This window comes from Bombyx mori, chromosome 12 (genome assembly GCF_030269925.1).
Source record: "Bombyx mori chromosome 12, ASM3026992v2".
Taxonomy (NCBI): domain Eukaryota; kingdom Metazoa; phylum Arthropoda; class Insecta; order Lepidoptera; family Bombycidae; genus Bombyx; species Bombyx mori.
In genome coordinates, this window is record NC_085118.1 from 9,834,090 (window position 1) to 9,848,801 (window position 14,712).

General features: G+C 38.7%; 1 long non-coding RNA gene across 1 annotated transcript; it reads right to left on the minus strand.

Moving 5' to 3' along the window:
• Positions 1-770: 770 nt before the first annotated feature.
• Positions 771-3,587, minus strand: LOC101736614 (uncharacterized). Its single transcript, XR_209732.4, has 2 exons — positions 3,443-3,587; positions 771-969 (listed from the first exon to the last, which is right to left on the minus strand). It is a non-coding gene; the product is annotated as an uncharacterized LOC101736614 (long non-coding RNA).
• Positions 3,588-14,712: the final 11,125 nt, after the last annotated feature.

Here is a 14,712-nt window from a genome sequence, read left to right on the forward strand (position 1 = left end):
CAAGTGGGTGACGGCATTATTGTTGTCTATCGGCTCCACTAGAAACGCATCGCAAGTTGGGCCATCTACTCGCTCACCCATCAATGCAATAAAATATAAAACCCTCCTTAATTAAAATATAGATTTCAACCCTTTCCCTGCTCCACGTCATGCTGCGCGGAAAAACATTAATCTGGGATCCACGAACTTAAAATCAGAAATTTATATTTGTTTGGGCATAGATCTGCGAAATTTATGACCAAAGTACTTATGCCATTTGAACCCTTAACGTAAATTTCTCTATCCATCTTGAGTTCTTAATTGAATTGGAATAATGACTTCGGGACTGAAATCGACAGTGCTTGCTACCTTAGTACAGTGTAGGGATATAGAATTCAAAATGAAAATTACGTAGGAAAATAATCATACGCATTGTCGCTAGCGATCACCTTCACCGCCGAGAACTGCTAAGTGGTAAAGAAAAACGCTGGAAAAGTCACGGTCTCATTTAACGCATCATCTAACAATTTCTATAATTACCTCATACAGTTCACTTAAAACTGAGTGACAGGCTCGTAGAGTCGCGCAGCCAACGTCAAAATTCTGTAAAACATTTCAATACCATCTTCTCTTTTGTTTGTGAACCGATTCTCTTTTTTTTGTAATAACTTTCGCCGAAATTTAAAATACGTTTTTCTTTCCCTTCTTTTCAAAAAAAATTATCTAACTACAAAAAAGGAAAATATCACTGTGCGAACAATTATTAAATTACAACGAAAACATCAATATACTTTATTTTATTACAGACTTTTATTTAATCCTCATTCTATCTTTTAAGTAGGATTTAAATTTAAACATTATGAATTATTTCAGGTAACGAGTGCTCTTCGTTTGAAGAAGCGTTTTCCTGTTCTATTATGATCACTTGAAACACGCCAATTAGAGCAGCTTAGGACTTAGGAAGCTTTAGTTGCGGTAAAGCTTCTGAAACTAAACGTAGTATAAACATAATATTTTGAGAGTCGTGAGTATAATTATAAGCAGTGTTTATAGTCCTGGGCTATCATTAGACATTAAATCAGTTTAAATTCTAATGTACATGATTCAAAGCGAGCGTACTATGTGCCCGTCATCACCCTTTTTTTTTTTTTTTTTTTTTTTTTTTCGGGTAGAAGGCCGAACCTGCTACGAGGTCCCCGCGCAAAAGGGGCGCGCGGGGTATGTGAGACTCAACGGTCTGCATGGTGTTGTGAGCAGACCGCGGGCCCAAGGATTTTAGGACCCACCCACTAAACGACTCCCCTGCACTCTTACACCCGACGTCCGATCCCCTCCGAGGTCAGAACCCGGATGAGGTAGGGGGGCTACCGCGGTCAACACTACAACCAGACTGCGCGGCTCACCCCAAGGACGCCCAGCCGACGGAGCCTTCGAGGCGAATCGAAGGCTCTGAAACGTCGGCCGTCTCGGTACGGCAGCCCGTCGGGCCGCCCAGACGGTGCCGCTGGTGTCCCGGAATACCCCGCTGGACCAGAACCAGCCTGCCGGGTCGGGACGCGATACACCGTCAACCGGTCGCTCTATTCACTCCACGGCAGCGCGCTAGAGTGCTGGTAGCGCGCCGCGCGGCCTCACCCCCTCAGGTCGCCCCTTGACCTTCACCGGGGGGAGGCCGCTACCTACAGGGGCCGGGACGTACGGGCGTATTCCCGCCTCCGGCCCCCGGCTCGACGGCGACGGATCGGTGCGGAAAGGGAAGAGCTCTCCCTCTCTCGCTCCGCCGCCTCCTTCTGCGAGATGGTGGACTCGCAGAAGTCGAGCATCGCCTTCCAGGACGCGTCGCTGCCGAGCATCGTAGCCACGACGCGCGGCAGCGAGAGGTCCTCTCCTATGACCGCGACGAGGGCGGCGCGTTGCTCGTCGAATCCAGAGCAACGCGCCAATGTATGTTCCGCTGTGTCATCCTCGTCGCGGTCAGCGCAGTGGTGGCACTGCGCCGTCGGTTCCCTTCCGGCTATTTTGAAAAGGTACCGGCCAAAACAACCATGGCCGGTCAACATTTGCGTCAGCCGGAAGGTGAGGCATCCGCGGTCGCGGCCCACCCAGTCCGCGAGAACCGGGTGGACCGCCTCGACGGTACGGAGGCCGGCCGACGGGTCCGCCAAGCGGCGAGACCACGCCTCCAGCACGGACCGCCGAGATTGGAGCCTCCGCGCTCGAACTACTCCTTCGCCGGGGCGCCCTTCCCCCCTAGAGCGGAGGTCGCTACGCCACCGATAATCGGCAGCGAGCGCCTCCGCCTCCAGGTCCCAGGGTGGCGCCCCGGCGAGCAAGCACGCCGCCTCGAAGGAGACGGTGCGGTATCCTCGGATCGCCCTGACCGCGATCGCGCGCTGCGGACGTCGCAGCGCGGCGACGTTCTGGCGGGTCAGGGCGTGGCACCATACGGGCGCGCCGTATAGTGCCATCGACCGCACCACCCCCATGTAGAGGCGGCGCGCCACCTGATCGGGACCCCCGACGTTTGGAAGCAGCCGGCTCAAAGAGCCGGCCGTCGCCATCAGTCGAGGGCCCAACTTCGCAAAGTGAGCGCGGAAGTTCCACCGACCATCCAGTTCAAGGCCGAGGTACCGAGCCCGTCATCACCCTGCCCATTTCTTTTTTTTTTTTTAATTGCTTATATGTGTGGACGAGCTCACAGCCCACCTGGTGTTAAGTGGTTACTGGAACCCATAGACATCTACAACGTAAATGCACCACACACCTTGAGATATAAGTTCTAAGGTCTCAGTATAGTTACAACGGCTGCCCCACCCTTCAAACCGAAACGCATTACTGCTTCACGGCAGAAATAGGCAGGGTGGTGGTACCTACCCGTGCGGACTCACAAGAGGTCCTACCACCAGTAAAATATGACAATATTTCATTCGCAAAACAGTCCAATTACTATGTTACTAGGTTAGATTAGATATAGGTTCCAGTTTGAATTTTAGCAGTATTACACAGTACTTATTAGATATTGGAGCTCGTGTTTCAAGGTAGGTGGCGGTATCCACATTATGATGTCATAAGACTCCAATAAACACTTACCACCCGGTATGAAATCAGCTAATTCACTAGTCTATGCAAAAAAAATTTACAACTGTAAATTATTTGTTTGGGAGCTATCTATCATGTTACGAGGTTGATGTTACGTCCCTCTTAAATTTCCTCCTCCAAAAATGTAATTAATACCGATGCTTAGACACATATACAAACAGCCTTTGATTACAAAAAAATTCAACAGTAATCTAACGCAAAATGTGCGTGTAAAATAAATGATCACGAATAATATATTTAAGGCATCAACCAACCACTTATTCTTATTGTTACAATACTGTCAAAATATCTTGTTATAAATAATCACATTTGAAAATAATCTCATCAACGAAAAGGTTTATTGTTCAAAAAATATACCCAATACCTTTTCTTTTTTTTCATAGCTATCATCTAACATCATAATGGGTCCATTGAAACTCGAGTCTGATTTAGAATTATTACTTTTGTAACTTTGCAAGGAACGGGTGCTTATTCATACCGTCTCCGGCCCGAGGACAAATTATTAATATGAACGTGTATTCATCACCATGGCAGCATTAAGAACGAATGAATGGTATCTGATATAATCTGTGTAGGGTCGTGATCACAGTAACTGCAGAGTCGGTAAGTACGGTAAGTTTCGTGTCTAACAACATAATTGCTGATTCGTGACTTTTTGAAATCTTAAGTTTTGATACGAAAATAAATTATTAACGTGAGCGATACTTTATGAAAATTTGTGTAATAATTCTCGGTATTACATTTCCAAACTCATGTACTATAAAACTCAATATTCAAGTAAGATTCTTATTCATTGTTATAGGTAGTACATATGTAACTCTGTAACAATGAAGTAGACCACAGTATACTCATTTATAGTATATACACGAGTAGTATACTCAGTGAAAACAGGTTTTACTGTGACTGTTCTTCGTTTGAACACGAAAAGCATGAGGTATGCGAAGGGCGGAACAACGGCCTCGTTACGCTACTTCCGGCGGATGTAGCCTCGTGATGCATTGTCGACGCCTTCGGGGGGTGGACACTGGCGTTATTTTCATTGCAAACATTAATATTATACTCAGTCACATGTAAATAATCAGTATAACGTACGAGACAAACCTCTATTTTTTATATAAATAGCAATCGATGCCTGTATGTATGTGTTGCTACGCTAGGTATCCGATTGTTATGAGACTTGGTTTCTTATAGTAGTGCAATAAAAATATATATAGAGCCCATGGATATGTACAACTTAAATGCGCCACCCACCTTGAGATATAAGTTCTAAGGTATCAGTATAGTTACAACGGCTGCCCCACCCTTTAAACCCAAAACGCATAACTGCTTTACAGCAGAAATAGGCCGTGCGGACTCACTAGAGGTCCTACCACCAGTAAAATACCATTATAATACTTCAGAAACCTACGACTGATGGGGCGTGAGTAGTTTCAAATGATTCGTGTATTTCATACAATTTGCTATAGGCAGAGCGGATCGAATGGTTTCACTACTAAATTATGCAATTGATTATTTTATTGTTATTCCTCTTAATAAACATACATTACACAGACAACTGGGTCACCCGTAATTAAATCTTGTTTTTATGCAAAGCGCGCATATGTACCTTTGTTAATATTAAAGCTCACTTACTTCAAAGTTAGATTTTGTGGTATTTTTTTGCGTACTTGAAAACTGCTGTGGACTGGTGCGATATTGCCTAAAAATTACGTTTCGTTATCTTGTCAGTGCCATGCCGAATATAGTTTAAAATAGTCGATTGCGGAAAATCCAGTGAAGAAAACTACATGAAACCTCGGAATATTTCGTGTGACTGAACTAGCACTGGACCGTTTCTATATAACTATAACTATTATTTATTTAAATATAAAACACCAGTGCATTTTGTTTAGGTTTTTCTAACGATCGACGGCTCTAAGTTCACAGTTAATGCCGAACTGTTAGCTCATCTACCCATCGATATGAATAATAACAAATTCCAGCACACTAATCCCTTATAAGTAGTATGAGATAGTCGTTTGCGAAAAATCCAATGAAGAGAACTACTTCAAACCCCGGGATATTTCGTATGACTGAACTAGCACTGAACTGTTTTTATTTCACTATAACTATTATTTCTTTAAATATAAAGCACCAGTGCGTTTTGTTTAGGTTTTTATAACGATCGACGGCTCTAAGTTCACATTTAATGCCGAACTGTTAGCTCATCTACCCATCGATATGAATAAAAACAAATTCCGGCACACTAATCCCGGATTACACGGGACCTTCTTCGATCCCGAAGCCACGCCGAACACCAATTAGCGAACATCAGATGTCCGTCAGAAATAATTATTGCGTCATAAAATAATTACGGTAGACGCTCGTCACTCGACTGGAGTATAGGAAAGTAATATAGTGGATGCAACCGAGGTGTCTTTTCGGTCCGAGCCCCCCGGGAAATCACGGTAATCCGCGGCGTCGACAGCGCCTCTGTTAAATCTCCGTCGAGCCAGACTTAGGGAGATGTTAATCACACTATCGATATTGCAAAATCCAATACCTGAATAAACGCTCCCTCGATTCTGCTCTCTGTTCAAATTCACTAAAATATTATTTACGTTTTTTTTTTACATTTGGGATTCTCTGGTTCTGTATATAAAATTTTGCGGTAGGCAGCGGCTTGGCTCTGCCCCTGGCATTGCTGAAGTCCATGGGCGACGGTAACCACTCACCATCAGGTGGGCCGTGTACTCGTCTGCCTACAATGGTAATTAAAAAAAAGAACGTTATGACAAACAGACTACTAGAGCTCGAGATAAAAGAAGATTCTGTAAAAAATAAGAAATCTTAATGTTAAACGTTACGTAATTAAAATAATGATCTTCTTTATTATTATTATAGGTAAATAAACCCACGACCCATCTAATAGTACATATTTAGTTGCTAGTGGATACTGTCAATGCCAGGTGTACAGCTAAGCCACTGCCTACCTATGAAAATGAATTTAATTAGACTTCTTGGTCTTCTACGAAAACTGTAGAGTATTCAACACAAAATTATAAAACCCGGGTAAAATAGCGAAGTACTGCAAATTTTGATTCAAATTTCATTGTTAAACCTAATAAAATAACAATCAAATTAAATGAAAAATACTGCATTAAAAGGAAATTTATCAAATAGTTTCTTGATTCTGAAAATGAGTTTTAATTATAATTGCAGGCCACCCTATAATTTGTTTTAATTGTGTGTTTAATGAAATCCATAGTAACGCTTTCCTTTTATCTCATTTTAATTCTTTTGTTATCAATGAATTAATCGATAGTTCATTTTACGTAGCATCCCTAGTTAAACCGCTGCTGAATCCAGAGATCGCTGTGAATGGGTCCTGATGAATCATGCTCGTTCAAATGGAACGATGTACAACGTATTAGGGCCTCGATACACCCGCAACCGTGAACGGCTATAAAGGGGACTTTAAATATTATCACCGGCTCATCTCTCTATTGAAAAACTACAATAAAAGCAAAGGCTGGACTTAGTATGATTTTGCTTGAACTTCGCGGCTTTGGTGAACTGTTTTAATGAATTGTAGTTTCACATTTTGACAGTTAATAAGTTCTCAAGTACTTGACGCCATTATAGTGTTATCCTGAAAATAAATATCATTAATAAACTAAAATAATAATTGTGACGATTCTTATTTTTAATGTATTCAGAGTAATTTCTATTGCAAGTTCCATGATCAATGACAATGTAGTAAAAGCCCGTCAAATAAAATTATTTATCATTGAAGATAGCCGCAATAGTCTTAATTAAGTTTCGGCGGTAATAAAAAATTAAAATCCACAGTCAGGAATTTAAAATAAGTCTCCTGAATACATTTTTATGAGGCAAAACTGAAACACACTAATCTTTGATGTAACAAAACAGTTACAAATGGTATATCCGATATATAATACATTGACGGTTTTCACAAAAATATGTTTGCCAAACATTATTTCAGAGCTTAGCCCCCAATATTTTAAGATTTCTTGGTCTTTGTATTTGTGTATTTTTTCTGAAACTAATTAACAAAATTCTGACTGGAGTAACAATATTTTTTATACTATAAAGCTACGAGCTGAATATATCGTTCTCCACCGAATTCCTCTGTGAGCATTTGTGGTAGGCCGTTTGGTAAACCCGTCAAGTCCAAATGTCCTGTATATTCTACTACGAAGCAATCGTGTATTTCACTTTGAAATGAATAGGATATCCGTTACTGCAACGTAAGATCAACGTAAGATAGAGCTTCGACCTGATGTATGAAGGTGGATGGAAGCATTCACGTAGTGATGGCATTGTGATGGATTCTGGCAACTACTTAACATCAAAAGAATAGAGCTCTTATTTCGAGCTCTTTAGGCTTAATTTTTCATAAACTTTAAGCAGGTTAATCTTGGGATACGCCTAGCAAAATTATACTACGATCATAATGTCTACGTCAATCACCGTCATGAAGCTGACATTTTCACTCGGCTTAATAACAAAGATGACAATTACCGAGTTGGAGACGGGCAGAGTCATAAGTCTTCATTACGAGTTTCCCCGGCGACTCTCTAGCTCCACAAAACTTTGATCTGCTAAAACTAACTTTATGATCCTTATTGCCTCTCGGTGCAGTTTTAAATTACTTTTCTTTCTAGTTCATCTCATTAAAGTAATCTTTAGTAATCTTTATCATGTTCTCTTTTTAAACTATAAAAAGAGTTGAACTATTTCTTTGTTTTATTACGAGTATATAAATTTTCTGTTTAATTATTTATAATGATATAATAGATGGGTGGACGAGCTCACAGCCCACCTGGTGTTAAATGTTTACTGGAGCCCATACACATCTATAACGTAAATGCGCCACCCACCTTGAGATATAAGTTCTAAGACCTCAAATATAGTTACAACGGCTGCCCCACCCTTCAAACCGAAACGCATTACTGCTTCACGGCAGAAATAGGCAAGGTAGTGATACCGTGCGGGCTCACAAAACGACCTACCACCAGTAAAAGTTTCAAATTCCCTCCGAAAAAAGGCTATTCCTATTAGGACAGCAATAAACAGTAAAGCGCAGCACAGTGGTACAACTGGTTTGTACCGGTTTACACTCAAGATTAAGAAATAATAATCTCAATGCTAGTAATCTAAACAGGAGGTCCTCCGGTACACAAATTGAAAAAGAACTTAACTAAATCCTCCGGTAAGCCAGCGCTCACATATCAGCATTCGTTACGCGCTTCCATCATTATCATATCGAGGGAGCATCGGAATACGGATCCGAAATGAATGAATCGGGAACGGCCTCAAGGCGCAACGATATTGCTGTTTGCTTTCCACAAATATTTGGATGGACCCGCCCCCGCTACTTACTGGGGCTATATCAATATTTAAATTACTCGAAACTTTGATTAATTTGCAGATACATTGTTTGCAATGATGTCATCTCGTCCGGATTAAAAATAACCGTAATGGAATCAATTATAGGAGAAATTATGATAACTAGAGGTCCCGCAGTAGTCGAAATTCGACTATAATTAATTGGAATTGTAAGTTTGTACACTATTATGATTATATTTTATACTTATAATCACAAAATCACAAATTTCGCCAAAGCTACACTATAAAAATATTAACGAAGGCAAACAATATTTAATCTATTCTCAATTTGACAACAGACGCCAAGAACAAAAGTTTGACAATAAATAGTATGCATGCGTGTATGCGTCAAATACATGGTATGTAGTGTGTGTAATGTTTTCTTTATTGATTTAATGTATCATTTATGCATTATTTTAAAAAAATATTAGCATTGTGCACTTATTCTCTATATTCTCTATAAGTGTGGAAAATTTCATACTCCTCCGTCCGCGCAATTTTCGTAAAAAGGGATACAAAGTTTTTGCATCACGTATTAATATATAAACGAATTGGCACTGTATTGTGTATTTATTGGCGCTGCCTTCTAATAGATGAACTCACAGTCCACCTGCTAATACGTGGTTGTAGATACAACTGCTTAATACGACTTAAAGCTGACACTATACACAAATTGGACAAGACAATGCTGCATAATGATAGGCAGCGGCTTGGGTCTATCCCTGGTATTGCTGACGTACATGAGCGACGGTAACCACTCACCATCAAGTGGACCGTATGCTCGTCTACCTAGTAGGGCAATAAAAAAAATTTTTTTGGAGCGAGCTTTACGAGGTTTGCATGGTCCTGGAATTAACTACATAGTAGAAATCGTCACATAATGTAATAATGGCGTTATGCTTCTACCATAGGGCTTTCTGTCTCACTATATTTTTCTATTACCAATAAATGCATGCATTTACGAGAATTGAGATTTGAGCAGACAAACATTTTGCCCGGCTCGTAACTGTAATGAAATAACTTTAATATGTTATGTACCATTTTTCATATAATATAAAAATTCACTTATCTTAAATCTGATTTTCGACAAATTATAAAAAAGTTAATAAAAATATACACGTAGGCAAGACTTGGTATAAGATAGTCTACGAAAAAGTTATTCAGAGAGGCCACGACCCTCAGCAGTAAGAAAAATATTGACGCAAGGAGAGATAAAGCGAGATTATAAAAAATAGAAAAACAAAAAACCTTCCCCTGATAGTTTCACATTTCAAATAAGAATAGAATAGATAGAGTATTTTCATTCAAAAACACCTACCTAAAATTCCAGGAATATCGTTACTTAGTTATCCTTTACAAAGCATTCTCGTACAAAAACGACTAATAGAATATAGGTATGTATATCTCACTATCTAAACTGCGGCTATTAACCGGTTTGGGAGCATGAATGTTTTATGTGGCACGGTGTCACCCAGCTCCCGAGGGAAGGGTACACACAAAACTCTACTAGCACTTAATTAAGGGGAAGCTACGAAGGGAATAGATTTTAATTAATATAACGCAGCGATTCGCGCAGTATCCTCATTGTTTAATACTAATTGAAAAGCTTTTGTCGCTGATTTTTACGACCCAAGCTTCGACAAAATTGTTTGTAACTTCACCGTTTACTTACAGTTTCGGATTAAAAATAAATCACAGATAAAAAATGTTTTGCTTTTAAGTAAACCTTATTGTGTGATTGAATGGCCTCTGGCACGTTTTCCTCCTCATTCCATCCACATAATATTTCAGCAAACTAAAGGAAGCGTCATGTAATAAGAATCAAATCCACAAAATTTATGAAAGTTTTTTTTATTGCATAGATGTGTGGACGAGCTCATAGCCCACCTGGTGTTAAGTGGTTCCCGGAGGCCATAGACATCTACAACGTAAATGCTATCACCCACCTTGGGATATGAGTTCTAAGGCCTCAGTATAGTTACAACGGCTGCCCCGCCCTTCAAACCGAAACAAAACTTACTGCTTCACGGCAGAAATAGGCAGGGTGGTGGTACCTACCCGTGCGGACTCACAAGAGGTCCTGCGTGATTTGAGTAATTTGCGTTACCACCGTCCTAACGGTTTCTGCCTCAAACCAAACATGAGTTTCGATTTAACACCAAATGAAATACTTATTGAATCTGCTGGAATAAAATTGAAAAATGTACGACGTATGGCATTATACATATATACCTAGTCAGGTCATAAATTCTGTCACATGTTTAATGTAAAATAATTGAAACAAGTTTATTCATTATGTAACCATTCATATACCAAAATGAACTTAACAAAACATAGATTCTTATGACACTAAAGTTTATTCAAAATGACCCCCGTGATTTTGAATACAGGCCTTCAATCTGCGCGGCCAGTCGTCTATCGCAGCACGAACGAGGTCCATGTCAATATCGGCGGCTGCCTTAATCAAGGATGTCTGGAGTGACTCCAAATTGGGATGAGGCTTTGAGCACGCCTTTTCCTCCAAGTGTTGCCATATCTTGTAATCTAACGGATTCAAATCTGGACTGGAGGAGGGCCAGTCTTCGTGCCGGATGAAGTCGATTTCACGCGCCGCTAGCCAGTCTTGTGTGCTCTTCGCTCTATGAGCTGGCGCCGAATCTTATTGGAATACCCAGTGCCTGTTATTGAACATGGTTTGAGAAACAGGTTCCACAAGGTTCGTCAGGACTGTATTTTGATACACAACTGCATTCGTTTTTACACCTTTCTCACAAAAATGTACCTCTGTTAAGCCACAATAAGAAACTCCCAACCATACCATGAGCGAGGATGGAAAATGACCTCGTTGGACACGCGGAATACGGTTGCTCGCTTCTTCACTACTGTGTGCGTACACCTTATCATTTTGTTTGTTGTAGCTCTCTTCTACGGTAAAAATGTTTTCATCCGAAAAAAGAATTTCCCGATATTTTTTTCCCGCGTACCGCTTCAGCAAAGCGCGGCATCTCTTCAGTCTCAAGTCCATTAGACGAGCATTCAAACGATGTCCTGTTTTTCTTCGATATGCCCGAAGCCCTAAGTCTTCATTTAACACCCTTTTCACCGTGGTTCTGTTTAACCCCATCTGAAGGGCCAACAGTTTCTGCTTACGTTTGGGATTTCTTTGAATTCGCGCCTTCACAGCTTTTATCACTGCTGGAGTCCTAACAGACCGAGGGCGACCACTTCTTGACCTGTCATCTACACTAGAGTCTTCATTGTATCGTTTGATGGTCCGATAAACGAATCTTTTGGTTATATTCAAATTTTTCAGTATGTTAAAAATTTGAATTGGCGCGTAACCGCAACGATGCAACGCAATAACTGCAACACGGTCTTCTTTAAGCGTCCACTCCATATTTAAAAATGATTAAAATTCTAAAAAGTATACATTTTTATTTTCATGAACAATTCGAAATTCGAATTCAATAAACTTTTTTGTGGCCAGCATTCTAAAAGAAAAGTTTTTACTGTGTGACAATACTTATGACCTGACTAGTTATATTACGTAGCTTACAGAGAAATTAAAAGTAATTACGGCAAGTCTTCATTACTTATTATTTTAACTAAACCTCAGAATATTGTTCTACTTGATCGCGTTTTTATAAATTTTACATTCAACCCATATAGCAAACATATAAACAACAACAAAGCATATAAACAAAAATATCACTTGTAAAAATAGATATCGCGTTGAACCCAAAAAAATTAGCTAGTAAACAAGAGTATAAAATTCGCAACTCACTTAGGAATTCCCGAATTCCACGAGCGAGGGAAGACAAAGGAAAAGGGAATATTCTTTTTGAATTTAAATAAATTTTCACTAAAAGGGGAAGCGCCGCTCCCATTACACAGAAAAGAAAACGAGTGCTAATAAAATGCCCGTTCAAGAACGTACCATTTTAACCAGTGCTGGTGTCAAATGAATAAGTACTTATTATTTTCGAATCTTGTTCTTTTAGTCATAAAACAAGATCGGTGAGATGTGTAAATAAATTATTTACAGGACAAAACTTCACATTTGAAATTTAACAGCTCTTGTTTTATTAGTATTCGTTTGCAACCATAACACACGTTCTAGTGTTGACGTAGCGCTGCAATATCACCTCCTCTCCCCCTTTATAAAGATCAAGCAAATAGTGACTAAGCTCTCTCAGCTAAGAGTTACATGGTGCAGAATACATTCAAGTTCGTGTGTTTTGTAAGTCTGGGCATAGAAACTTAAAATCTCAACCTAAGGGATGTATTTTTTTTGTACACTTAAACTATTTGCCAAAGGGTGCAAAAAGATAATCCTAATAGTGTACCATTATCTCCAATAATTACGAAATAAAATATGTGTACCAGTCTTGGAGGGGTTTTCAAAATTTCAATGAGCTTCCAGATATTTTTTTACATTTTCTATTATACGCATCATGATATTGTAATAAGTAATTTAATCACTGATATAATTAAAATATGAATAATGAACTGAATGTAATTGAAAATATGAATAACAAAAATATGAGTTCAATGAATAATCTAGAACATAAAATAAACGTATAATTTCGAAATTAATAATTATTATTGTCAATAATTAAAGAAAGTAAAACACCTGTCACCTTCCTCTAAGTTCAATATAAAAGAAAATGAAAGGAGTGGTTCCTTTTCACGAAAATAGGCAGTGGCCGCCGCACTCATGTCGTCATTCGTCACATGGGCGTAAAACCATTAATTTCTTGAGAAAGGTACACTGAAACTCTTTATAGTTTTTCCGATAACATCAAAATCACATTAGAACTCTTATTTTGCGTTCGAGAAGTCCATACCTACTACAGGAATTGTTTATGTTGTTATTGGTCCCCATGACTTTCGGATAAATAGCCTTACTATCATTATCATCATCACAGCCTGTCTACTGTCCACTGCTGAACATAGGCCTCTCCAACTGATGTCCAGTGCGGCCGGTCCGTTGCCACCTGCATCCAACGTAACCCAGCAATTTTCACCAGGTCGTCGGTCCATCTGGTAGGTGGCCGTCCCACACTGCGTTTGCCAGTATGTGGTCTCCACTCGAGGATATTTCTGCCCCATCAGCCGTCCGATCTTCGCGCTATGTAGCCTGCCCACTGCCTTACTAACCACTCACTTATGTTATTATATTTCTTATGTATAGCTAATATCCACGGGTGAGTAATTATTCATGCTGAATCTTTTCAGCATTCTAATGATTAATTAAATGCTTAATGAAAAATTATTAATTAACAATATTTGATTAAGAAAAAATCTTTCATTTTCCCAAAATTATTTAATATCTTAATAAATTAAAAATGCATAAACTCTCTTAATATCATTGAGCACCAAGTATGAAAATAATTTATTTATCGTTAGTTTCAGCTTTCATTACTAGTCTTATAAGTATCTAATATGAAGAGCTAATTTTGTTAATTGGAAATAACATAAATAAGATTTTTATAAATACAAATTTTCATGAATAAGTGTTTTATGTTTAAAACTATCATATTACATTTGTTGTGAATTCTTAATAAATAGATATATTTTTAATATTTAGCAAATAGGTTAATTTTTATATAGGTAATTTTTTTTATACATCGCTTCCATCAATCTGTGTTAGGTACTCTCTTTTTTTATAAATTTTAAGTGTTAATTTTCGGTCTAATATCAGAGAATTTTTCAAATAGAATACCAGATTTTCTGATTCATTATTATTTTATTAAAATCGTTTTAAAATAAAGATCACTTATATTTTTTTCTGTTCAGTATCTTATAAAATTTATAATCAGTAAGTAATTAAAAAATCTGCACAGCTGTTAACGTATTAACACACATATCTAAGACAATTTTTCTAATGAGAATATCTTATTAACAAATTACAATTTTTATAAAGTCGTAAACTTATAACCACAAATAGTTAAATGTTAACAAAGTATAGTAAATATTATAATTATAATGAGGCTATATAATCAAGTGAAAGTAGGTGTTCAATAACTCAGAAAATTTAATACGAGAGGACAGCATACTGGAAATTTAAATTTCGGTGGGAATATTTACGCCGAAAAAATGTATCGCAAAATTATGATGCGCATAAGGGAAATCATATAGAGTCCCTTCTTTATTTCGCCGTAGTCGTGTTTTATGTAATTAACACCACAGTTGAAACAATATAAATTTTATTGTTGTAGCGGCATAAACAATTCTAAGTAA